General features: G+C 35.9%; 1 long non-coding RNA gene across 2 annotated transcripts in view; it reads right to left on the bottom strand.

Moving 5' to 3' along the window:
• Positions 1-27,273, bottom strand: part of LOC309646990 — a 326,276-nt gene that overhangs the window by 251,639 nt on the left and 47,364 nt on the right. Inside the window, exon 1 of one of the 2 annotated variants that reach the window (XR_014255718.1) lies at positions 17,097-25,821. The exons of the other annotated variant lie outside the window; for it this stretch is intronic. This is a non-coding gene — a long non-coding RNA (uncharacterized lncRNA). Of the gene's footprint in view, positions 1-17,096; positions 25,822-27,273 lie in introns of those variants that run through there. 2 annotated transcript variants of the gene reach the window in all.

Raw genomic sequence — 27,273 nt, 5'->3', positions numbered from 1 at the left:
TTGTTTAAGCATTGAATAGATTCTCATTAATTTCAAAGACCTTAATAATTATAATAATCCCTGAATCTTGTTATATTTGAGTATGGAACAAAAATAACCTATAACCTATACTAATTGAGGAGAATTCTTTACATAAAAGAAGATTGTTTATGAAAATAAGAGCCAGGGCTGAGGGTGGGAGTAGGAGATGGGATGACCACAAAGAACAGTGAGGAGGATGACGGAATTATTTCGGTCTTGATTTTGGTGGTGGTTATGCAATTCTATGCATTTGTCAAATCTCCCAGAACTGTGCAATAAAAAGTGTCAAATATCACAGAACTGTACAACAAAAGGGTAAAGTTTATAGTACGTAAATTACACCTCAATAAATCTGTCTATAAAAATGCCATCTGTGAAGTTCTCAGGTGGTGTGTGAATTACAAAGATGCTTTCTGAACTCCAACTTTACAGGACAGGAAAAATAGTTTCCCTGATCTCTTTTCCCCCACATCTGCACTCTGACCTGGACTTTATAAATTGTCCCATTCCACTAATAAGAGACGAGAGAGAGAAAAGAAGATGTCTAGGGTTTCTCATACCATGCCTTGTTTCCTTATGTATCTCACTTTAATCTTCCTAGACCTGTCACAAATGCAGAACCTTTCCAAAGAGTAGATAGTCTAGGTCTCTGAAGGGTGCAAAGGACAATGGAGGGACGTGGGGGGGGATGGAGAAATGAAAAGAAAAGTAATTTGGTTAATTATAAATTGCTTATTGAATAAATATGTTTATCTTCCCTCTCCCCAAAATAAACATTACTAAATATCATAACCAAAATTATATTAAAGGAAAAAAGAAGTATTGGCCTTTGAAGACAAGCAGAATGGAAAAACAACACAGAAGATGAAAGGTAGACGCTTCTGTATAAGGCAACTATAAAGAAACTACAATTTTTCATCCAGAAAAACTATCAATTAATATGAAGGCAGGCTAAAATTAAAAGGGATCCTCAAATTTACTGCCCTTTCACCTATTGTTAGGAATCTTACTAGAGCATTGTCCTCCACCAAAATGAGAGATCAAAACAAGAGAGACGAAAGTGTGGGATCCTGCAGAGGCTCTAAGAAAAATAGAAGTAAAAGGACCTTCTACAAATGATGAAAGAAAAATCCCAGGAGAGATATGAGGCAATTACTAACTCCAGAAAAAAACAACAGTTGTACAGAAAGGACACGTAAACATAAAATATCACATGCCTATGCTGAGTAGCATATTATGTAATTATAACAATAGAGGAAATAAAAACATAAAGGAATAATAGAATAAGCTTAAAAATTAAAAATATAGCAGGAAATCATAGAGTTAACAGCCCTAAGTACTGAAAGTGGTTCCTCTGTGAAACAAAATTTGAGGATGACATTGAAGGGGGCTGTGGACTGCTATTTTCTTTCCCATCATTCTGGTACAATTTGAATTTGGAAACTGTGTACATTTATGGCATGATACTTTTTTTTAATGATAAAAAACAGTATGGGTTTATATACAAATGAAGTAACAGGAGTTTCCTAACACTTAACCACCATGCAGTGCTTGTCAATTTATTTATCTGCTTCTCCTTTTGGGAGCTCTTTAAGGCAGGGACATGTCATATTGACCTTTGGTGCCCGCATGACTTGCATATAACAAACATAGCATATGCTCAGATGCTTCTCTTTGTTTTTTAAGCAAATAACATATAAAAGAATGAATGGCTTGTGGCTATTGAGAATCCACAAAATACCAATGAATACATGAAAACAAGGCCAGTAATTGGGGCTCAGCACAGGTGACAGAGTGACTGACTCAAATCTTCTCACTAAATTACAGCTTTTGGCGTCTCCTGGGTTGAGGGTATAAGGCTTCACATCCAGATCTTTATAAATTCACAGGGGTCCACCTCTCTGTCAAAAAACAAACGCCCTCTTTATGTTTTCTCTAGAAGTGCTGACAAACTTCAGAAGTCATCCACAAATTATCCACCTTCTTTCATCCTCTTTAATTTCATTAATGGAACCATCACACACCTGGTGATGGTTCACCCCCTATTATTCATAGTTCCTGTCCCTGGCCTTCTATTTATAGATTGATTAGAAGTTAGTATAGCAGTACTGCAATTCTAAGGTTCCCTGTTTATAAAATTTTATTTTAAGATGATTTGGATTTATATGCAGTTGTAAGAAATAATACAGAGAGAACCCACATGCCCTTCACCACGTGTCCCCCAATGACAACACCTTTCATGACTACAGTACAATATAACAACCAAGAAATCGACACTGATACAACCCACTGACCTTATGCAGATTTCACCAGTTTTACATGTGCCCATCTGTGTGTCTCTAGATTCCTTTTTCTGACAGCAGCTTGATTCTTTCCATCAAAACATGTCCCAGTTGTGCCATACATGTCCCCACATGAGGTTCTCACCAGATCACTGGCCTTGGGAACATTTCCTCATCCAACAATCTATATTTAAGTAAAATGTGGGCGAACTGCTGCTATGCCCTGGACCCGTTGCCCTGAATAACTAATTTTCCCGCATATTATCCCCCAAAACCATATAAAAGTTAGAATTATTATCACTTTGCTGATGAGAAAGCTGAAATTTGGCAAGGTATATGTAGGGCTTGCATAGTGCCACATGTTATTAAGTGGCGTATATAGTATTTACAATTGTTAAAAACAAGACCACAAGTCCAAAAATGGAGTCACTTATGCTAAGCCCCATGTCACCAAAGAATGACTTAGCTTAATTACAGTTTTGGCTCCCCCAGAAATGGAATCTTAAATCAATCAATTGGGAATCATCTGATCAGCACTAGTTAGGTCATCTGCCCGACAGACCCCTGGCATCCACTAAAGGAAAGTGGCCTTGTCATAACCAATCTGCTTTTTTGACTAATGTATCTTCTTGTTGCTGCTCCCTTCTGCCCGTAAAGGTCTCTCATTTTGTACAGCTCCTCAGGGCTCTTTTCTATCTGCTATATTGGATGCTGCCCGATTAGACTGAGTTTTGCTCAAGCTCTTAAAATGTTTAATATGTTTCAGTTTATCTTTTAACACACTTTATCTCAAAGGTCAATTTTTTTCTTCAGTCTGAAGAAAATTCTTAACGGTTATTTACTTTTTAATAACGCATTGTGAAATGTCTAAACAGATAGAGGGAAAAATGAGTAGAAATGGATTGTATACTAGTATACACCCACCTATCCACCAATGTTGGGTAAATTTCCTTGGATGGACATTTTTAACTCCAGCATGTGTCTCAGAAAAACTTAAGGTATGACCTTCGAAGGAACTGAAGCTCATCTCTGGTATATCATGGTTTTTATTTCTGACTTTTACTAGCCTAAAAAAAGAAATCCTGATACAAAAATAAGCACTTAGGGTCACTGAAACCCTCCTCTTATGATTAGGCATAAAAATATGCCCATTTCAAACATACCCTGAAATAGTAACAGAATCAGCATGTAGCTCAATTCCAAGAATTCCAAGGGTGTTTTTCAACTTTCATTAAAATGCACTGCAATGAAGAAATTATGTGACTATCATTTAAAGCTTTACAAGGAAACTCTTTAAAATTGATAGTTATAAGTGTTTATAATACAAATTCAAAGTGATTACATGATGATTAGCACTTGCTTATATGTGTCTTAAGAAACCACACAATCTGATTCCAAACAGCAATCTCTTTGAATACTTGACCTTGATGAGCCTGATGCTGATTTTGGTGATACGACTTTTTAAATTAAGATTTTATTATCATAAAGTGACAAGCGGTGGCTTGTCACTTTCTAGTATTTATGTATCAGGGCAAGAGTAGAATACCTACCTACCAGTAGCCTAATTTTGGTTTCAAGTATCAAGTTAGTAATTTCAGGGGTAACAACAACAATACCTAATATTTTTGACTATTTAGTAAATATGTGCAAGGCAATTCTATAAGCACTTTTCTTGGAATTAATTCTATTAAATTCTGCACTTTCTTTTTTTTAACAGACCCTGGTGTTCTTTAAAGGAGAACTAGTGATCAAATTCTAGCTTGTCATTCCTAACTAATGGTGACTTCTTGATTTCTGCAGTTCCCTATATGTAAGTTCTTCACTCCAGCCTCTAGATGGAGCTCCAGGCCTCTTCACCTGAAGGGATATAGAAGTTGGGTATGAGTCAAGGATGGTGTCCAGATAATTGAGGATGTTCTGGTATGGGCCATCATATTGCAAATGGCGCCTGCTTAGATGAATGAAAGTTGTCTTTCATCCTTTTACACTGAAATTTCTCTCTGTTTACCCTCTTCTGGCCCAACTATTAGAATCAAGCAGGATCAGGGTGAGGCCCAGAGATCTGAGCAATGAGAAAATCCAAAGGTACTATTTTTCTGTGTGTAATGTAAAAAAAGCCCTTCGATTTTAATATGGTCCAGCTTAACTAACAACATATTAGATATACCTAAAGAGACCAGTTATCTCCATCATGAAAACCCACTATGAGATAAGGGAATAGGAGCAGGATAACAATCCCATCTGGAAGGAGACGTAGGGGAAACACAGATCAGATATTACTCTGTAGAAATCCTGATAGCCCTCCAACCTACTTTGGGGGCAGGAAAAAGTCCTTGATTAGGGTTGTAATCCACCTACTGTCTGGGAGTAGACCCCTTTTCCATTGTCCGTTGGGGTCCCTGGCCACTATTGGGAAAATTACTCATTTGATTCCTTAGCCACATCTGAAATGGGCATCAGGGAGTACACCCTCCCTGGTCGCTGATAAGCTTTCTTAGCTTGGATCCTGCTTTCAAAAGGTTAAGGGTATAGAGTAGTTTCAACCTTAAACAATCTCACTCTTTTTCAGTTCAGGCTTGTAGTTCTTTGGGCAATACACCTCTCTCAGTAACTTAGTATCTTTTTTTTTTTTTTTTTCTTTTCTTTTCAGTGCATTTGAATCCCATCAATTCCATTTGGCAACTGTCACATACACACGCAATTCTTTTGATACCTAATTCCGATATCTGTTATACTTATTCGCCTATTTATTCCACTACTTGCATTTAATTTTCTGTTCAATTACAAATATATACTTGAGCCTGTCAGCTTTGGTGGGAAAGCCACTCCTTTAAGATCTTTGCCCTGAGCTATTTTGCCCAATTAAAAAGATCTACTGAGTGCCATAATCTGAATTGAGTCTTCAAGGTTCCATGGGGGTATGGCTCCAGTTTGAGTAGCAGATTTATTGAGACTAGAAATGAGAGCGGCATTGTAAAATTAACAGTTTTGAGTGATCTCTTAATAGTAACATGGCTGATGAATGAAGGTGAAAGTAGACAAGCCGAAGGAAAGCCAATTCAGAGACTGTTTCCATTCATTCAATATATATGTATGGTGTATCCACTATATTCCAGTATTATTCTAGATTTTAGTAATATAAAAGTAAACAAAACAAAACAACAAGAACAAAAAAAAAAAAAACAGACAATAGTTTCTGCCATCTTGGAGTACTATTTAGGTGGTCAATTTGAAAACGTTTTTCTGGCCTGGGCCATGGCAGATACTCTAAGACCTGTGAGTTTCTTTTCCTCATTCAGGGTTCCCATTCTTAGTAAGCATCATCTCCTTCAGGCTGCTCAGTTCCTCTGTCTGATTCTCTCTCCCAAGTGTAGAATAAGATTCATTAGGATGGGGTGCTCTGGGATTGCTCTAAATTCAATGAAATTCTCCCAATAGCTCTATTTCCTCACAGTCCCTTTGACATCACTCTATCCTCCTCAGAATGTCAGAAGATTCCAATTTCCTCACTATTCAGAAGGGAGACCTTTGACAAAATGACTGTTTGTGAACTCTATGAACCGCAGGTAAACTTTTAGTAGGCTACTATTATTTTGATTTTTCTTTCAATCACCATGTCTTTGGCATTTGATCACTCTGTGTTCTTTTTCCTTTTCAAAATAGAATGTGGTCTTTCTGGATATTCAAAATGCTCAAAGATAAATTATAATGATCCTTAAAGGAAAAGAAAAAAATTACAGGGGAGAGCAGGTGGAGAGATAGTTACAATTATACAATTTTAATATTTTCTATAAACTGATATAAAGAATCCCCTGTAGAACTTCCTGCAAAGTAGCAGCCTTATTTTTCTTTTTATGATACTATTAAAGCTTAAGTGTGACATGACTTTTTCCACGATTATAACTCTTAAGCAATCTTTCTAGAATCATAAGCCTTACTGATTACTACTACTGGAATATGCTACTTTCTAGGATAAAAATCTGTAACACTCTGGAACAAAATCTAGATATTTCAGTTTAATATTTTTTGGAACAAAATTTAAGGATGATACTGGCTTATTATTGGACAACTTTTACTGGTCCCTCTTCAGAAGCCCAAGATACCTATAGGATTACCTTCTCTGGAAGAAAAAAAAAAAAATCCATTTCTTTGACATAGGGAAAGAAGTAACCCTAGAGACCCGTGACATAGCTACTTGTAACTGAAGGCAGCTCACTGACTTAAAGAGTAGTGGATGACTAGAATATGAAAGATACACCAAGTCTGTGCGGAGAAATAGATACTGCCTTTGCAGAGGACTGGATGTCCAAAGTTTACACAGCCGTTTAGTCTGCAATGACCAAAACGGTTGACCAAGTTTGCTGATAATGTTGAGGTGCAGGTCATGAAGCTTCCATCCTGCTGAGGCAAACCACAGCAGGGGCAGCCTAGTTCTAGCCCTGCCAGCAATAGCATCAGACTCTGGACTGTGGTGTGGAGGTGGATCCTGGGCAAGCAGCTACAGTAGCAGGGCCCCAGTTCGGCAGATCTTCAATCGTAGGATAGCTGGCAGATCTCTTGGTAGCCCTGTTCTCCAGTATAGCTTAAGGAGCTATTTCCAAAGGCTAAATCTAGAATCAGTATTTTTTTTTTAACCCTAAAAATAACTTTGTAATCCATTTAATACCCTGCAATAAATTCCTTTATGCTTTAAATAGCCAGAGCAGATTCTTTCTGGGCAAGTCATGTTGTTAATATCACCACCACTCTCATCAGAAAACATTATAAGTACTAGGAAGAATTTTATTTTCTAAAATTCTGTTTCACTTGAACACTCAGATCTTTGACCACAGATACTGATAGTTGCTTCCTTGAAGTGAGAGGCTCATTCCATTCATTTTCAAGAAAATGACTGCCCAATACACAGGTCTAATAACCATAATTTCCATTAGTTATTATTTTAAGTAAAAATGGTATTCTGAATAAAACAAAAACAAAACAAAAAACCCAAACCATCAGATTTCAGAACTGCTTTATGCACACTTTCTATTTTGTCACACAGACTATTGAAAAGCTATATATTCATGACTTGAGATTTAACTGAATTAATGTTTTTACTGCTACTGCTTCATCAAATATAATAACTGCTAGGACCTTTTGGTGTCTTGATTCATGCTGAGGCACCAGTTGTTTTACCATCATTGCTCTTGTGTGATTATAATTGCAAATGTCAACACAGTGAAAAGTAATTAACATCTTAATATTGTTATGAAAGGAGTTTTCATGTGATGGATCCCCTGAAAGAATGTTGGGGACATTCAGAGTTTCACAGACCATACTTTGAGTATGGCTAGTCTACTTCTACGTAAAGTTGAGCCCACACTCAGGATTGTGTACACATTTGGCAATTTTTGGTAGAACTCAAACAATTCCAATATTTATGATGCGTAGCTGAGTTGACTACTTTCAATAATACCTGTATTTATTTTCAATCTTGTGATATCTGATTTTGCCCCACCAAGTGAAGGGTCACTAAAACTGTTCATTAAGAAGCCCTTAAAAGAGCAAATGTGGCTAATATACAATAGTAGACTTTGCCTAATTGGAGGAGCTTTTTCTAATAGATATATTTTATATAAAAGTAGCCCCAGATTATAATTTTGATGAATAATAATTAAACAGATTTTTGTCCTCATATGTATTGTCTTTATTTTAAAATCACACAATAAAACTGGAACTCAAATTACCACAACTCCAATAGCAAGAAGAGGCAATAAATTAAAATAGGAAAATTGAACCAAGCATTTTTTTTTTCCCCTAAAACCATGAGTCCTGCTTCACCTTAGTCATAGCTTGGCTCCCACTTGGTCATTTATCAGATGCCTAAGGGAACTCCCTTCTAAAGAGAAGGAGGTCTTGGACTTTTCTTATCCCATTGATAACATTAGAGAAAAGATATTTTAAAGAGTACATTTTAAGACTACAGTTAATAGAAAAGGGAACTTTAAACTCTATGCTTACTAAATCAAGAAATCCCAGCCCAAGGAATCCAAAAATTTGTTTCCTTTTCTTTCAATCTTAGTTATGATTTTTTTGTTTTGTTTTGTTTTTCTTTTCTCAGGCAGGATGAAAGAGGCCTGAAGTCTTCTATAAAAATTAGACTTTTTCCATTAACAGATTTCTTTTTCTCTGTTTGTCATATAAGCAAACTAAGATGCTTAGATGCTAAATGACTGTCACAATCAAGATACCTTTAGTAAGGGTTAGGACTGTGCATAAGTTTTCAATACCTTTCCATAAAATTTATTTCTGGATCTTTAAAAATGGCTAAGGAGACAAATGAATGAATAAATAAATGAATGTGTGTACAGTCCAGTTACTTTTCGGTAGAACTCAAGCCACCAGTTTTTTGGGTTTTTTTTCCCTGATGCATAGACAAACTATTTCAGGCCAAATATCATCTTTATTCCATTTCAATCTCCTGACATCTGATTTTTTTCACCCTCACTGGAAGGGTAACTCAAACTTTACTCCTCAAGTATCTATTGAAAGAGCAAATGCTGTTAATTCTCAAAGTCGAATTTAGTTTAACTAGAGGAGCAGTTACCAAAGGCTTTTTGTAATTGATGTATTTTACATAAAAGCAGCCTTTCCTCCATTCATGGGCTTTTAACATAAAAGGAATTGCATTTGTATGGAGACTGCAATTTACCTGGTAATTTTTCATCACAACTGGAGTCCTTTACCTTCTGTAGGCCAACACTGGGAAGCAGAGGAGGGTTTTATCCAGGCTACTTTAAGTAACAGAGGAGGTCCAGAGCAGCCTTTAGGAAGATGATGCTGGAAGTGTTTATGTCTTCCTTTATGTGTGTTGTCTAAACGGAAATGTTTTTCGCAATAGTAGACAACCTGGTATTGTTATAAACAGATTTTAAGTCATAGACGGTGAATTATCAAAATGTAGAAACTGCACTTTAATTGTACATACTTATTCTCTAGTCAAATTTCATGCTAGAATATAATGGCAATTTAATTACTTAATCACCTATCAATAACCTTTGCCTGCTGTATACATTCTTTCCTCAACAACATTCACAGAAAAACAAATGTGTGTAGTTCTTTATTTTCCTTATCCTGAAAAAATGTATCGTGAGACCTCTCAAGAATCGTAAAATGCAATGCCTACACGATAAGAAAGAAAACTAATCATTGACCCTTACATCTTTAGTTGTACAGAATGGCATTTCTGTGCTTCAGAATTAGTTCATGCACTTGTTTGCTGAGCATGTGATGAGATCAACTCTCCTTAAAGCTTAGGACTTTTACAGAGAAAGAAGGTTGCCATTCTTGCATTGAAAACATTGTTTTATAGATAAGGTTAGGTAACTTTTTCAATTCTTCTTAGTACTATAATAGAAAAGCAGAAAATGGGATGTTATCAAAAAGATAATTCATCCTTTCTGCCATACCACATACTAAATCAATTCAAGTCTATAGATACATATTTTTTCCTTCCATAATCTTTAAGATAAGCAGGAATTAATCAAGAAGATAAGAGGGAGAAGAGCAACTAAATCAGAGGTGAGAGTACATGCAGATCCACGAGAGTGTAAAACAACATGGTATCCTGAAACACATGTGAGTTGCCTCCGCAGGGGAGAGGGATGTGGAGGACTGTGCTCTGGAATTGCCACTTGACCTGAAAGCTACAGAAAGATACTCGCAGACCTTCGGCAAGAAGGTGACATAATCATATATGGTCCGTGTGTGTGCATGCTTTTTAATTTTTCTTAAGAACACCATGGCAACTGTGTGGAAGGTGGATTTTAGAGTGATGTGATAAAGACAGAGAGTTGTTACAGCAACCTTGAGGAGTGTATAGAGACTTGAGTCAAATCAGTAGCTGTGAGTCTAGAGAGGAGGGGTGGCTTTGCATGATATTTAAAGAACAGCATTTGAGTGGCATGTATTGAATGCCAGAGGAGAAAGAGGGAAATTTAGAAAGAATCCATAATTTCTCACTTGAACAACTGGGTCACATTATCATTATCTGGGATGATCTCCAATATACGCAGAAGAAACTTTTTTTTGGGTAAAGATTATTTGTTCAATTTTGAACATGTCAAATGTGTGGAATGTTTAGAGGACATTACCTAGCACATGGAAAGTACTAAAAATATTTGTTCAGTGAATTATGGCCATAGAGTCTAGGCTGAAAATATAAATTTAAAAAAATATTGGAATAAAGAGGTTAGTGATGAGATTCTCTCAGAGTGAGTATGTGAAAGAAGAAGGAGAGAGAATAAATATTCCTTAGAAAATGATAACTTTTAAGAAACAGAAGTTTCAAGATTAAGGCTGAGGATCATAGAAATTAAGAAGAGAGACTTCTGGAAGTCGTCAAAGTCACAGACAGAGAATGGCAGAGCTAGGAACAGAACTCACGTATCTTGATACTTGGACTACTGTGCATTTTCCTTCACAGCAAATGACCTTTTACTTTTACCAGGATCTTAATATGTCTCTCAGAAATATAATTTGTTCAATCATTCATTCATTTCCTTATCCAACAAACATTTATCCCAAATACCTGATACTTCTCAAAGTTGAAGTCTTAAGAATGACAAAAATTCCAGGAGCTTTTATTAGCAAATAAGCCTGACAAAACACTGGATTTGTTGAAGGGTGTAAAATGAACATAAAGCTTAATGCCACTAGTGCCTTTTTTCTCTTTGTCATCAAGTAATGTTAGTTTGGAAACCTGAATCAATCCACACCCAGGATTCCTCACCTCCCATGAGAGGTTAACATAAAAAGGTCTTCTTAGGTCAAAAATATTCCTTTCATTCTATAAAAAGCTAAAGTAGGAACACCCAATACTCTTTTACTTAGCTGGATGGGTCTTACATTTTGTGTCAATGTATTATTGATTTATTTCATTAGTTCATTCATCTATTCTCTCATGCAACATACCAATACTAAACATCCTGTGTGTGTCATTGAATGAGCTGTCTCTAGAATCACTCTAAGGAACTAAAGAAGGACAAGAAAATCTTGGGAGAAAGTAATACTTAGGTTTACCTTTCAGCATGAGCAAGAAGAAATCAGACTGAAGAAAGAGTCCTGCTGGGCAGGTCACAAATCCATGCAAAAAGAAAATGCCTGATGTCAAGACTGTGGGAAACTAGAGTTGAGTTTCTGTAGATAATTGAAGGACGATAAGGTTATAAAGAAGGTTTAAAAAGAAAAACAAAACAGACCATGAATAAGCCTAAGCGCTAAATTAAGGAGGTGGCGCTATGTCTCATATCCGCACAGTGCTCTTAGGGGAGTTTGAGCCTGGAGGGACAGTTCGATTGGCACCTTAGTTCCTTCTCTGTGGCAGCTGAGGAGAGGCTGGTCCAGAGGCAGCAGAGACCGGAGGCAGAGAGAGCAGTTGGGATGGCACCTATAATTTTGTTACCTTGTCACTTATCCGGAGGGGTAAATTACTTTGAATCATCGTCATAAACATCTTTTTTGAGTTTTGGCAATGACATTCCAATCAATTATGATTAAAGACATGACTGTCATTCTGGGTTCTTGGGAGATTTCTCTTAATATCTTGAACTTACGTCTTTCAGAAGACACAATAAGAACAGCAGCCTAGACCTTCTCTGGGCAGAGAATAAAACACACAAATGATAAAATAATAGGAAAGAGGCACTGGGTGATGGCTCCAGGGGCAGAATTAGCGTATCACTCTGTTGACATCAGTATATTTTAGAGAAAGATGTCATGATGTGCTGATAGCAACAATGACAAAATTAATTAATTCTCTTCCAAATCTAAAGAATATGTGATATTATGTAGATATTATGTAGAAAATAGATGTTGAAGGATGCCTCTTCAAATGGCATACTATGTCATCTACCCACACTGGGATCCAACTCTAACAACTGACTTGTATATTTCACTCTTACCTGCTGGTTCCCTCGGGAACTGAAAGCTCGCAGTTTTGCATTTGTTGCTCCCCGTTTACTCCTAATGGTAAGTCACTAAGGTGTTAACCATCACATTAATACCTGCTTTGTTAAATACAGCCTAGTGACACTAACAGCTCTCTTGACTTCATCAGACCTGCCCTTTCTTTTTCTAGACTTTAGACAAGCCTGACTTCGCATGAGTCTAACTTCTCAGTGTTATATTCTCACTGTCACATTTTTTCAGCGTCTACATGTCATCGTCACTTTGCGTGAGTCTATCACTTGCTCCCGATTTCTTCCTTTGGTTCTCATTACAGACAGCCTAGTTACCAAAGCCAGTTTTAATGGGCCTGCTCCTTTACAAGCAGACTGCTTTAAATCAAACCAACCAGTGATTATGAGCAACTTTATTATTTTGCAGTTGTAAAAAAAGTTTATGTCTGTAATCTTAACATATCCTTCTAATAATCTCATAAAGAAGGTATTATTATAACCTTTATATAAATAAGGAATATGTGACTCTGAGAAGTAAAGCAACTCATTTTAAGAGAGATTTGGGGGAGAGGACAGGGTTCAAATCCTTGAGCTGCTGCTTGGCTAGTTGTGAGACCCAGAGTAACTCTTTTCTTCCCTGAGACTCATTTCTTCATATAACAGTATTGATGACTTCTAGGAATCTTGAAACTTTATAAATTCAGTAATACTAAGTCATCACTGCTTTTTCTAGAATGTTAGGTTTTATCTCTAAATATGAGTTTAGACCATATGCTGACCTTCTTTCCTTTGTCTTAAGAACATATAAGTGGATTTAAATTTTCAAAGCTATTCTTGAGGACTTAAGAGGCAAGACAGAATCAGAGACTATGATATTATACAAGAATTTTTTTCACATATTATTTTTTTTGAGGCAACTGAGGGAACTGATGATCAACTATAGGTAAAACTTCATGCCTCATATTCTTTCTTAATTCAAAACAACCAAATAACCAAATAAAAAATATTTCAATAAAAATAAAATGTTTTTCTTCCAAAATCCTATTGGTGGCTGATATTCAATTTATATAGTTGAAAATTCTGGAATTAAAGAAGGTTTAAATGGTAATTTCGCATTCTGGCTGCCACATTCCTTTTGCAGGAGACAGCAGGAAATATTCTTAAAAATGCAAATGCTGGGGCCAGACTGCCTGCATTTGAATTCTGGCTCTCACTTACTATCTGTATAAACTTGTGCATATCAGTAAGGCATGACACAAAATCCACCCATGCCTCAGTTTCCTCATCTATAAAATGGGATGATCAAACAGTGTCTCATTTTAGACTGCTTTTAAGAGTTATAAGTAGCCATAAGTATTAAAATCTCAAATTTGTGTGTAACACTTACATAGCATTTTGTAGTTTCTAAGTATAGTACATATGATATCTAGATGAGACTTTAGACTTAAAGGTAATAGTCTACTGAATTGAGACTTTTGGATGCTAGGATGGGGTGATGTATTCTGCATGTGAGATGGACATGAATTTGTGGGGATCATAGGGCAGACTGTGGACTGAAGGGGGGGCCCCCTAAAAATATGTCCGCCTCTCAGAAACAATGAATGTGACTTTATTTTTTTTTTTAAGTTTTTGTAGATTTAATCAAGTTGTGGATCTTGAGATGAGATCGTCCTGCATTATCTGGGTGGCAACTAAATCCAATGACATGCATCCTTATGAGAGAAAGGCAAAGGGAGATTTGAAATAGAGAGCAGAGAAGGCCATGTGAAGGTGGAAGCAGAGACTAGAGTTGTACAGCCACAAGCCAAGGACGCCTGGAGCCCCTAGAAACAGGCAGAAGCAAAGAAGAGCTCTCCTCTAGAAACTCCAGAGGAAGTATAGCCCTGCTGATGCTAATTTTACACTTATGGCCTCCAGAATCACTGAAGGATAAATGTCTATTGTTTAAAGCCACCTAGTTGATGGCAATTTGTTGTGGCAGCAGTAGGAAAATAATACACGTAATTAGATATATGGGCCTGGAATCCAGCTGAGAAATTAGAGCTGGAGATATGACTTTAATGGTGACCACTGAAGGCAGTATTCAAAGATATAATACTGGATAGACTTCCACAGGGAAAAAGTATGGAGAGAGAAGAGATAAGATCAAAGGATTGAGCTCTGAGGGAATACAATGTTTTAAGAAGTGAGAAAACTGAGAAAGATCCAGAAAAAGATACTGAAAATAAGTAAGAGAAAGTAGAAGAACCCAAAGGGAAAAGGACCCTTGAATCCACATGAAGAAATAACTTCAAAGAGAAAGGTTTAGCAATAGGTCAAATGCTGCTAAGTGTCAAGTAATGTGATGGCTAAGAATTTAATACTGGATCTGGCAAGTAGCAGTATCAGATAACATGAATAATGATAAGTTCAAATACAAAGACCCAGTTGGCTTAGGCTCAGAAGAGATTATGGATTGAGGGTATGAAATTGCAAAGATGGAGAATATACTTGGATGTTTTCTCATGAAATAGAAGAAGAAAAATCATGCAAAAAGTTTATCCCATGTTTCACACTACTATCACACAATTTCTCTGCATCTATTTAACAGGAAATGTTCCAAATATGTCTATATTTGCAGTAATGAAGGAAAAAAAACTCACATTTTTATATACTATTAAGAAAGAGAAAATAAAGCAAATAGATGAGACAGGAGAGAAAACAAACAATTAGCTGTCTTGCAATGTGCAGTCTGAAGGAGATGGGGTACTGTGTACAAGTGTGAAGGTTTACAGATGGGCATGGACAGAGTCCTGGAACTGCATTTTCCTCCATGAGTTACTAGGGATGTTTATATACAACTGGAGTTTTTGACAGAAGAAATCAACTTCCAAGTTGAGTAGACACTGACAAAGTTTTCGTCAATGTGCTAATGTCATAGATGCTTAAAATGTAAATACCATTGTTTTGCTTTCTAACAATTATCATACCAACTATTGGACATGATGTAGTCCTTAAATTAAAAAACAAAAACAAAACAGAAAACTTTATTTTCAAATGGAGCCCAGCCGTATTCACAAGGTAAAAGATGTGAATCAAGCTACTTAGCATCTTCCTTAATTTGTCAAGTATAAACAATAATAGCTGTCTTGTCCATTTGCAGAGGGTTATTATTGACACTGAAACACAGTGTCTGATTCTGAACAGGGAAAATAGTTTTGTATGAGCTGATCTGGAGACAAATGACTTTGATTCAAATCTTACTCTTATATCTTACTACCCATGAGACTGAGATTCAGGCACACAAATTCTTCAAACTTCAGTTTCCTCATTTGAATATAAAGATAATTATATCAACCCCAAATGGTTGCTGTGAACAACTTGAATAAGGTAATGAATTCAAATTGTGTGACATATATTGTGTCATAAATAAATATTAACTGTCATCATTTAAAATTACTTTATTATTTTGACTACTGTCCTCATTCCTGCCTTCAAGTTATTCAGAGTCTACTGGGAAAGAATTTTGGTTAAAAGCTAAGCACATAAGCTGGAAAGAGTTTTGGAGGTGAACGGTGGTGATGGCTGCACAACAATACGAATTCAATGCCTCTGAACTGGACACTTAAAAGCATGAAGATGCTAAATTTGATGTTATGTATATTTCACCATAATTATTAAAAAAGTACTAAATAATTCCTAAAAAAAATAAAACTAAGCAAAGATGCAGCACAGCATAAGTACTCTAATGGAAGAAGTTCAATGTTCAAGTAGGCACTAAGCTCAACCAGCTGTACCACTTCATTAGTGCTCTATTAAACACACCCGTGGCATCATATTTGGAACTGCATTAAGTTTGTGTAAGAGCACAGAATGATTTATGGAGTGATGCTCTGCTGCTCCAACAGGACTTCATTTGTATGAAAAAAGGACAATTTGATCCTTCGGTATGTAATTTTCAGAGAATAGCTTTCCTTGAGCATTATTCTTGGTTTGCTTTCACTTAGGAAGAAATTCGTCATTTTAGAAATATATGTTGCAATCACATGACAAGCGACAGGAGGGGAAGGTTGGAGAAAACAATTTCTGGCCTTGAGTCACTTTGTTTTTGGTAAGAAGATTAAGTTGCTGGTGGCATTTAAATATGTGTCTGAATAAGAGTCTCCCACACAAACTCCATTCATTCAATAAATTCCCACAGTCTGACTAAATGTTCTAAGATCTGAAAGCTTAAACCAGAGACAGCAGTGTGTGCAGGTGGTTCAGTGATTGCCTTCACAGTTGCTCGGAAGGGCACTGAATGGGCACCTTTGACCCAGAGAATCTCTCTATGGGTGGTGATAGTGTCAGAATCCCTGCTTTATTACTGTATCCCAACTAACCTTAATCCATCTTCACCTCATTCAATCCATTCTTCATGCTATGTAGGACTACATTACTGGTTTATTTATAATCCTTAAGTGGTCACCCATTGGCCTCAATATATACTTAACATAACACACAAGGTCCTCCATCATCTGTCCTCTCATCTCCGGATAAGCTCTCCACCTTTTCATTTCTATTTACAGCCTGGTTAAAAGGAAGTGCTTGTAGCTCATCACAGACACGGCGCTGTATCAATGCCTTTGCTTTAGCTGCCATTTTCCTCCTCCTTGTCTGACTTCCTCCTGGTTAGGCAGGTGCCAACTCTTGCATGTGGCCTTTTCCTGATCTCAGGTTTAAAGTTTCTCCAGGTGCCTCTATCTGCTCTCAACATACTCTGTTCTCACAGCTAAGTCAGTCATTCTCAACTTATGGAGAGTCAAAAATACCTTTGCCTATCTGTTGAGATTTACAGAGGTTCATTAAAAAAAAATAAGCAACTTCACATATATACCTGTTTCATCCAGCTTCAGAGTGTTCTGGGATTCTTCTCTGAATGTACTTTGGGGAATTCCCCACTCTGGATTACGAGTTCTTACGGTCAGGTACTGTGATTTGCTATTCCGGTATAGCAAAGTTCTGCACCTATAATAACCCAACCGTAATATGTGCTGAAGTGAGCCAGGTTAATAAGCTAAGCAAAAATGACTAAGTACCTAATATACACCAGTCACTAGATGCCAAGGAGTCAGAGCCAGCATACTTCGATACATAACTCTGTCCTTTTGCTCTACTGAGATATGTTTCATGGTAACAGCTGAATATGAAGGTATATATGGGACAGCTTTGTGCCATGGAGTGGGAGTGGGCAGTCAAGTCCATAATTAGGCCCTCTTCTCTTCTTCTTACATTATAGGTTCACCCTAAGCTATGTCATAAATCAGCATGATTCAATTCTTTCTTTATGTCGATGGCATTTGCATTTCTATCTTTAGCCCTCATTGCTCCTCTTAGCTCCTGATCACCTAAAATTTTCTCTTAGATGTTTGAAAGGCACCTCAAACCAGCATGGACAAAATACAAGGCATGATCATTTCCACTAAGTCTGGTTTTCTAAAAGCTCTGCTATTCACACGGTTGGCTATATAAAGTAGAAATCACGATTCATTTTTGATATCTCCTTCTGTGTTTATATATCTAGATATGAATGTACATAAAACCTAACCACTTCCTACCATATAAAGTCAGTTTATTTAGAGTCAGTTTTCCTATTCTTATGAGGGCTTAACACATTGCTTGGAACTGGAACCCCACAGATACATAGATAGTAAATAAATAAACAAACAAATGTACTGTCTGTGCTTTTTCCTGCTTTTTGTATTTATGCTGGTTGGAATCCAGATTTGATGGTTAGGATGGGATAGCCATTTGGGCCTGGGAGCTGAAAGCTGTGAATAGAGGATAATGAATCAGTAATATGGAAGGATCTCGAGTTCCTGATAACTATGGAGCAACTGTAATAGACTGTTCATGTCTTCTATACTGGACTGCTTATGTAATGGAACAAGGAGTAAACCTCTACACCATTTAAGTCACTCTTACGTTGAATGTTCTACTACTCAGAACCAAAGCTAAATGTCACTATACAAGTAACCTATTCATCCACCATGAAGCCTTCTGGATATTTCCAATTTATCTTACTTTCAATTTCTATATAATAAACATTAATAATTGCCTGAGATAAATGTTCTGGTTTCTTTAAGAAAAATTATGTTTTCTCTGAAGCTGGGTTTCCCATGGAGAGTGGACCCATCCTATTGCTCGGCTCTTGCAGCCCACAATGCATACACCCAATGTTCTCATGTGTTTGTTCGTGGCCTCTTTTTTATTGGGAATGCAGTTCCTTGCTTCCTTTAATAATCTAACTCTTCTGGCGTAGAGTACGCATGTTCAACAATATTTAATGAATAAGTGAATTTATGAACAAAGAATGAATGAATATTAAATTTTGATTCTGAGTATACACCCAGGAATTCTTCTATGAAAGGAGAGATTCCTGTCAGCTTTAATACTTAGGAAAGTCTCCTGGAGAATATTAAAAGAGATATGATCCTTGAATATTGGTAAAACTTAGATTAAAGAAGCTAAGGAGGAAGGAGAAGTTCTTCTTTTATCATTCTCTTTGAAGAAAAACTGCATAAACCAAAAAACAGTGTTGGAATTGAACAGAACTTTGCTGAATCTTACTCCGGAGCTGTCATCACCATTCCTAATGAGAACTATGCTGCACCCTATCTCTAGCTCTTAATTAATCATCGTTGATCTTTAACAATCCATCTTCATACAACTCTTTCACTTGGGGGCCATCATCCTGAATAACTGGTGTTGCTATTCGTTTACACATAACATTTCCCATGGTGCAAATATTATATAGGTAATTAATATGTATCAGACAAATCTACAGTTTGTTTCTCCCCAATAACCTCTCAAGCCATTTATTAATTGAATGCAATTTATTAGCAACAGTCATTACACTCTAAATCTCAGTACAGCTTAAGTTCATTTAAATTCTTAAGTTTCATTTTAAATGTAAATTTTCTCAAACAATTTCCAAACTTAAATAGTTTCCAAACTTTGGTATAAATAAGTACAAAATATAAGTGTATTCCACAACCTCAAACGCACAAAACAAACATCAAAATCCTTAAATGTGGCCTGGTCTCTAAATTTTAAGCAAGAAGACTTAGGTTAAAGTCAAAAGTCTGCTACTTTTTGTTGTTAGTTTGGACAAGTTACTTTAGCTTCCAGGGCCTCAGATTCTGTAAGGGATAATGGTAAATCCCCATGGTTTGATTCTTTTATCAGATTTCCCCAAGTGAATGAAATTCTTTGAAAAGCAGATCTTGTGGCTTATTTTACTTAATCCTCAATTACAAGTAAGCTATTAAGTTTATACTAGGCACTCCATTTATACTGAATGAATGAATTTTCATTAGACAGATTAATTTATATAAAATAAATTAAGAAAGATTAATGATGGAACAAGATAGGTAAATAGAAAAGGAAGAAGAAAATAATGGTACATCTTAGGTGTTCTCAACCATGACATCCCCAAGGCCCTTCAGTATTTATTTATTGGTCATACTTCCACTTCCAGCAGTAACACTTTATCAATCATAGATGCCCCATGATTCCATCTTTTCTCCAGCATCATATTGGCTCTCAAAGCTGGCCACAGAGAGAGAGACAGTTTCTATTTAAGGAATCATTTTCTAAAATCATGTTTCCTGTGAGAAGTCTTCCCTCCTTCTTCTAATCTTCTAACCTTACGTGTGTATGTGTGTGTGTGTATATATATATATATATATATGCAACATATAGAGATAATATATTGGGATCATTTAAAGTCTCAATATTCAGGTTCCCTTGAAATTTAACACAAAAAAGAAAGCAAAAATGGCCAACGTTAATAGAACTTTACATATTTTTATAGAACCAGAGCTGAATTAATTGTAGGAATAAGGACATAATATTAACTTTTTGCATTGCTGATAAAAAACATTGACTCAGCTTGAAATTCAATTCTTTTTGCAGAAATTACTGCCTAATAACAATAAAAAAGGAATGAATAGAAAATAGCATATCACTGATGCTATATAGCACAACAAACACTAATGCTTCTATGTGAGACAGTAATATTATTCTGTCTATTCAAGAATTTTCATAAGTTGCCTGTCTCCCTTGATCCTATACTTTCAAGAAATCCCAACACTCTCATGTCCTACAAGATTGCTATAACATAGTTACCCCCAATTATTCAACAGTTTATGAGATAAAGAGGGGAGAAGTATTAGAGAAAGTATCTGTATCAAAGGTAAGCCAATTTTTAAGATTTTCTTTTTAAAAAATTCTATTTCCTAAATGGAGAGATTATTTTATTGAATCATAAGCATATAGACCCTTCTTACTGGTTTCTGCTCTGTCCTAATTCTTCATTTCCGTCTTGGCTTCTGTTCTTTAAAAATTATTTACAGCTTGTTTCTATGGCTGCTGCTACCTCAGTTTCCTCATAAACACTTTGCCTAATTATTTATTATTTCTCTATCTACTTTTGTTTTCCCAACCTAATTTGACTTCTAGGATCTAACTACTTAATACTGATTTGTTAACTCCTTATGAGAATAGGACTGGAGAAAAATGAATCAACAGTGCCACAGCAAAAATTGCACTGGACAAAGTTAAACAGTCAAGGAAGATTTTATTCAAGGCTATTGCAATAGGGGAGAGAGACTAGAACTAAGTCTACACTCCAATCTGCTGAGACAAAGGGCAGAAGGGTTTTTAAAGGCTAGAGAGAACTACCAGAAAAAGTACTGGGGAAATTTAGTAGGGAGGTTAATCACTGGGATGTGTTGAACACATTGGGTTATCTCCTTATTTTGCAGATATTTTTATCTGTGATTAGACCATCCGTGTTTGCTAATTGGCACCCACCAAAGTTCGACAGGATAGGGATAATATCTTCTTTGATGATTACATTTCCAAAGGACAGCTCCCAGGTTCTTGAGAAAGACATGCCTGGTTTGTAAAACTGGCAAGAGGCTTTTAAAAAGATTTACCTGTATCTCAAGGGGGCAGACAAAGAATTTACAGTTGCAAGTATTTTAAAGAAAATTCTTGGGAAAAGGGAAGTCAGTGCCTTGACTCAGGAAGAAGCCTATCTAAAGTTCTGCCAAACTTTGGGAAATGTTAACACATCTGTAAACAGAAAACTGCATAAAGCAGGATTTCCCATTCTTTTGCAAGGTTTTTGCTTATTTGTTTTTGTTTTTCTTCCCAGTTATTCTATTTCCTATCTCCTTTACTTATTAGTAGATCTTACACTTAAAAAACAAACACACGCTTAATGATGAAATATATTTTGGAAATATATTGTATACAAAGTTAAAGTTATTTTTGGAGGACTTCTCAGAGTCTCACTTATGCTGATATTCATTATGAATCTTACAAAGAGGATTATATTGTGCAGTGTTTACAGTGGATTGTTTTTAACAGAAATATCTTCAGGTTTAATTTACATAGAGTCAAATATGAGAACAATTACTCTAAAATATACTGTTTTCTAAAATATGTTTTGGTAAGTTACATCATTTCTCTGTCAGGATAGGAGGAAAGAAATACTGGAGAAAGTAAACCAAATTTTCAAATTTCTTTTTTTGAAAACTTTATTTATTTGCTAACACATAAATTATTTGACTAAGTCATATCTGTCTTCATTTGTCATAAGTTTGTAATAATTATTCTATATAAAGTACAAAACACCAAAACTAAAAGTGTATAAATAACCAAAGAAACATCTTATTGTTTTTCAATTTTTCTGCTTTTCAGAAAAATTTGATTTTACCTATCTACATTTACAAGATAAAAAAAAGAAACGATTCATAATTTATCTTATGACTCTTCAGACTTGGATCTTGGCTAGATCAACTGAACCAAAATCAACTTCTGTTTCAATAGCCAACATTAACCAAATAGTCAGAAAACAGCCTATGCAATTTTAACTTCACTAAATAGTCTAAATAATGCCCATCTTTGTTTCACCCACACCACTGATGTACGGATATGTTGGAATTACTCGGTTCTGAAGAGTAGAGTTCTATTTACCCTTCAGATAATCATCTTCTGGAAAGACTGAACTTAAAATATAAAATAGTGTCCACAGAAAACTTGCAAAAGGACTCCCCTTCCCCAACAAAAGATACCAAGTTGAGCAGTTGGAACTGGCAAGAGAGACAGAGCAACACCAAGCAGCCCATTCTAGGAAGTCTCTTTGTCACTCTGGGCCTGAGAGTCCCTTCCCCCAATGAGAGACACCTGGAAGTTCAGCTTGGGAAATTTTTCCCTAAAGGCAGAACCACCAGGAACTAATAGAATGTCTGGAGGCACCATATTTTTTTTAAAAGGTCAAAACAGCATTATAAGGGGTCTGAAAATCACTGAAACCGCAACCCACAAAATTAGACTATCACCTGATGTAGAGAAAGCATGTGACGAAATCCAACACCCACAAATGGTACATTTAACAAAATCCAACACTTATTCATGGTATAAACTCTCAACAAGTCAGGAATAGTGGGGAATTACCTCAACTTGATTAAATATTATCTACAAAAAACTTAAAACTAACATCAAATTTAATGATGAAAGACTGAAATGCTTTCCCCCTAAGATCAAGAACCAGGCAAGGATGTCCACTCTCACCAATCTTATTCAGTATAGTACTGAAGATCTAGCCAGAAAAAGAGAAATAAAAGGTATAAATGTGGAAAAGGAAGAAATAAAATGGTCCTATTTTCAGGTGACATGATTGTTTACATGGAAAATCTAAAGGAATTTATAAAAACTTCTATAACTAATAAGCACATTCAGCAAACCACAGGATACAAGATCAGTACACAAAATTTAATCACAATTCTAAATTCCAACAAACATGAAGAAACTGAAATTCAACACAGTATGATTTACAATTGATCCAGAGAAAATGAAATATATAGATGTACGTTTGTTGAATATTATAAAATGCTAATGAAAGATCTAAATAATGTAGATCTAAATAAACAGAGAGAAATACTATGCTCCTGGTTTGGAAGATTCAACATAAAAAACATATCTATTCTCCCCAAATTTATCTTCAGGTTAAATGCAATTCCTAACAAAAATCCCAGTAGGATTTTTTTTTGTAGAAATAGACAAAATTGTTATGAAACATATATGAAAAGGTACAGGCCTACAATACCCCAAACAAACTTGACAAGGAATAAAGTGGGAGGTGTCACTCTATAGAGTACTGAGACTCACTGTGTAGCTACTATTATCAAAACAGTGTGGAATTGGTGGGGACATGAACACATAGATCATGGAATAAAATAGAAGACATGGAAATAGAATCATATAAATATGTTGAATTGATTTTTGACAGAGGAGCAAAACCAGTTCAATGGAAGAAGAATAGCATTTTCAAAGAATGATGCTGGAGCAGTTGGACATCCATAGAGGGGATAAATGGACTTCATCTTAAACGTCATGCTTTATACAAAAGTGACCTCAAAATGGATCACAGATTTAAATGTAAAACATAAAATTAAACTTTTCTAGAAAAAAAAAAAGAAAGAGAAATCTTCAGGATTTCTGTGGTTAAGCAATGGGTTGTTTGACTTGACACCAAAAGTACAATCCATAAAAGGAAAAAAAAAAGAAAAAACTGGATAATATAAAAATAATATTTAAAAATTTCCATGAAAGTACACATGAAAAAGATGGAAGGAAAAGTTACAGAATGATGTATAAAAGGGCAAAACAAAACATACTAATATTGAACATACTGTTCAATATCTTAACTCTGAGCATGGATACACGAATCACACATGTGGTAAAACTGTATAGCATTCAGCACCTGCATACACATACAAGTGAGTATAAGTAATACTGGGGAGAACTGATTAATGTTGGTGTACTGTATCAAGTGTATGAATTGACACAATATTGATCATTATCAGTATCCCAGTCCTCACAGAAGAAAGGACAAAGGTTGCAAGGATTAGTAGGTGGCAGAGTCTAGATCTGAAACCAGGCATCCTGGCTACAAAGGCTATTCTTAACCAGCCTACGTACCTCCCCTTACTGAAGGGAGAGATGGAAGTGTGGGGAGCCCATCTGGAAATCAGGCACAGCTTGGATTTCTATTCTGGTCACTAATTCTCTGAATGACTTGTGCAAGTTGTCATTTCTTCTCTAGGTGGCATTTTTCACATGAAGTTAGAAATATAGCTTCTGCTATTAGGTAGACCTGAGTTTAAATTCTGTCTCCGTGATTTTGGGCAAAGTGCTCAACCTTTCTGATATCCCTTACCTCTCAAGCATATTCTCCTTAAGAAAGGTTATATGTATTAGGTGAGATCACACTTGAAAAGTGTTTTGTTTATCACTTGGAACATAGAAAATATGCAATATAGTAGGTTCTTTTTTTACCTCTAAGTAGAATAAAGGAATTATAAGTGAACAATTTATCTTTGAGATTTTATGATACAAATATATATTTTTAAAAGTCATATTTAAATCACTTCCAAGGTCCTTATCATTGCAAAGATTTTATGAAATTTATATGATTGGGATTTGTTAGTAAATGTGTCAGGGGGAGTCACTAATTACCTTCCAGTAATGTTATTTTAATTTAAAAAGCATTTAGTGAGGGTCTAATATGAGCCAGACACTGGAAAAAAAGGAAATGAGCCCATCAATCCTAGAGAAAGTTCTATTCTGGTAAAAGCAAAGTCTGCAATACAAATTCTCTCCAGAGCAGCATGCCCGGTAGAACTTTCTGTGGTGATGAAAATGTTTTATATCTGCTGTGCTGCTGATACCACAGTCTCTAGCCACATGCAGCTACTGATTGCTTGGAATGCGGCTACTACAATAGGGCAATTGATTTTTAATTTTATGTAGTTAATCTACATTAGGTAGTCACATGTGGCTGGTATCTTCTGTGGAGCAGCATAGGTCTAGGGGGAGGAAGTGTACAATAAGTGAGAAAGCTTTAAATTTAAGAAGGCAAAGCAAGAAGAAGGTGAAAAAGCAGAATAGTGAAGTCTATCTTCTTTACTTTCTTTTTTTATTGATTGCATATATGCTAAAATAAGATATGTACACCCTCACATTTTTAGATTATATTATAAAACTTTTATTTGGGGTTAAAGTACTTGCAAAGGATACACTAAATATTGGCAATTTTAAATTCAATTGTTATTTTATTTTAGAAATGAGTCGAAAGCTAAATACCAAAATAATTTGAAACCCATCAAAATCATTTAGAGCAACCAGTAAATAAGTTCCTTTTAATAGTCTAGAATAGTATAATACTCATTTTTCTCCTAAAATGTACATTCCTATTCAAATTCTATCTCAGAATGTCATTGTAATGAATATTTTATGTTTAAAGTATTTTATCAATCAATGAATACCCATAGTTCTTTGCAATATTTGCAAAAATAAAAATCTTTGTTGATCATATCTCTAATGCTAACAAATTTTTTTAAAAAAATTATTGATTGTACTTATCATTATCATTATGAGAATTAACAGGCTATTAATGAGATAAATGTACTCCCACATTCACTGTAGCATTAGTCACAATAGCTAAGATATAGAAACAACCTAAGTGCCCATCAACAGATAAATGGATAAAGAAGTGTGTGTGTGTGTGTGTGTGTGTGTGTGTGTGTGTGTGTGTATTTATATATATATTTCATTGTGTGTGTGTATATACACAGATATATATCCCTTATACAGATATATACACACACAATGAAATATTTTTCATCTGTGAGAAAGGAGGACATGCTGTCATTTGCAACATCAGGGATGGACCTTGAGTACAGTATGCTAAGTGAGATAAGTTAGACAGAGAAAGTCAAGTAATCAAGTACTGCATGATTGCATAATATATCACCTATATATGGAATCTAAAAAGGCCAAACTCAAAACAAAACAACAAAAAAGCACATAATAGAATGGTGGTTACCAGGGCCTGGGGGATGGGGGAAATGGGGAGGTGTTGGTCAAAGGGCACAAACGTTCAGTTATAAGACGAATGAGGTTTGAGCCTCATGTACAGCATGGTGATTATAGTTAACAGCACTGTATTAAATCCTTGAAAGTTACTGAGAAAGTAGATCTTAAATATTCTCACCACAAAAAAGAAACAGTAATTATCTGAGGTGATGGAGGTGTTAGCTAACATTACAGTGGAAAGCATCTTGCAATATATCAGTATCTTAAATCTACATTTTGTTCACCATAAACTTAACACAACATTATATATCAATTATATCTCAATAAAGCTGCAGATAGAAAAAGAAACATATCAAATGTGTTAAAAATCATCCAGTCAGTAAGCTACAGGACCAAGTTGACAACAAAGTCTTTGTTCAAGGACTCTATCTCAATTGATCCAATATGCTCTGGAGGTGTCTACACACCAAGACAATATATTATATTAAGTTTCTGGGTAGGTGAGGGACAGGCTCTTATGCAAAGTGGAAGAAGGACAATTGTGAAAGGGGCAGTGGGGAAGGCAAGTCTCCTACAAAGGCCCTTTACTAGGCAGATCAATATTAAGAAAGAGGAAATGAGGAAGATCTTGTAATCAACTTCTTTAAAACTACTGATGCTATCCGTTTCCATCCTACAGATGCACCTTCTCTGTGTAGATGACCACGGTGTGTTTCTGGAGCAGCTGGCTGTATGGTGTGACTGGAGCATAATGTATGAGGAGCAAGAACTTGTGGCCAGATTAGGACAGTATCATACACACGATGACAGTCACAGCTTCTACCTAAATTACTGACACATCCATTCATACATGTACACATATATGCATTCAGAAGGTTTTGTGTTCAGGGACTTCCCTGGAGGGGAGTGGATAAGACTCCGTGCTCCCAATGCAGGGGGCCCGGGTTCGACCCCTGGTCAGGGAGCTAGATCCCACATGCATGCCGCAACTAAGAGTTCGCATGCCACAACTAAAGAGCCCGCGTGCCACAACTAAAGAGCCCACATGCCACAACTAAGGAGCTGGCAAGCCACAACTAAGGAACCCACGAACCACAACTAAGGAGCCTGCCTGCTGCAACTAA

The sequence above is a fragment of the Balaenoptera physalus genome (assembly GCF_965194825.1).
Source record: "Balaenoptera physalus genome assembly, chromosome: 17".
Classification (NCBI taxonomy): domain Eukaryota; kingdom Metazoa; phylum Chordata; class Mammalia; order Artiodactyla; family Balaenopteridae; genus Balaenoptera; species Balaenoptera physalus.
Note: the sequence above shows the minus strand (reverse complement) of the source record. Positions and strands in the feature narration are given on the sequence as shown.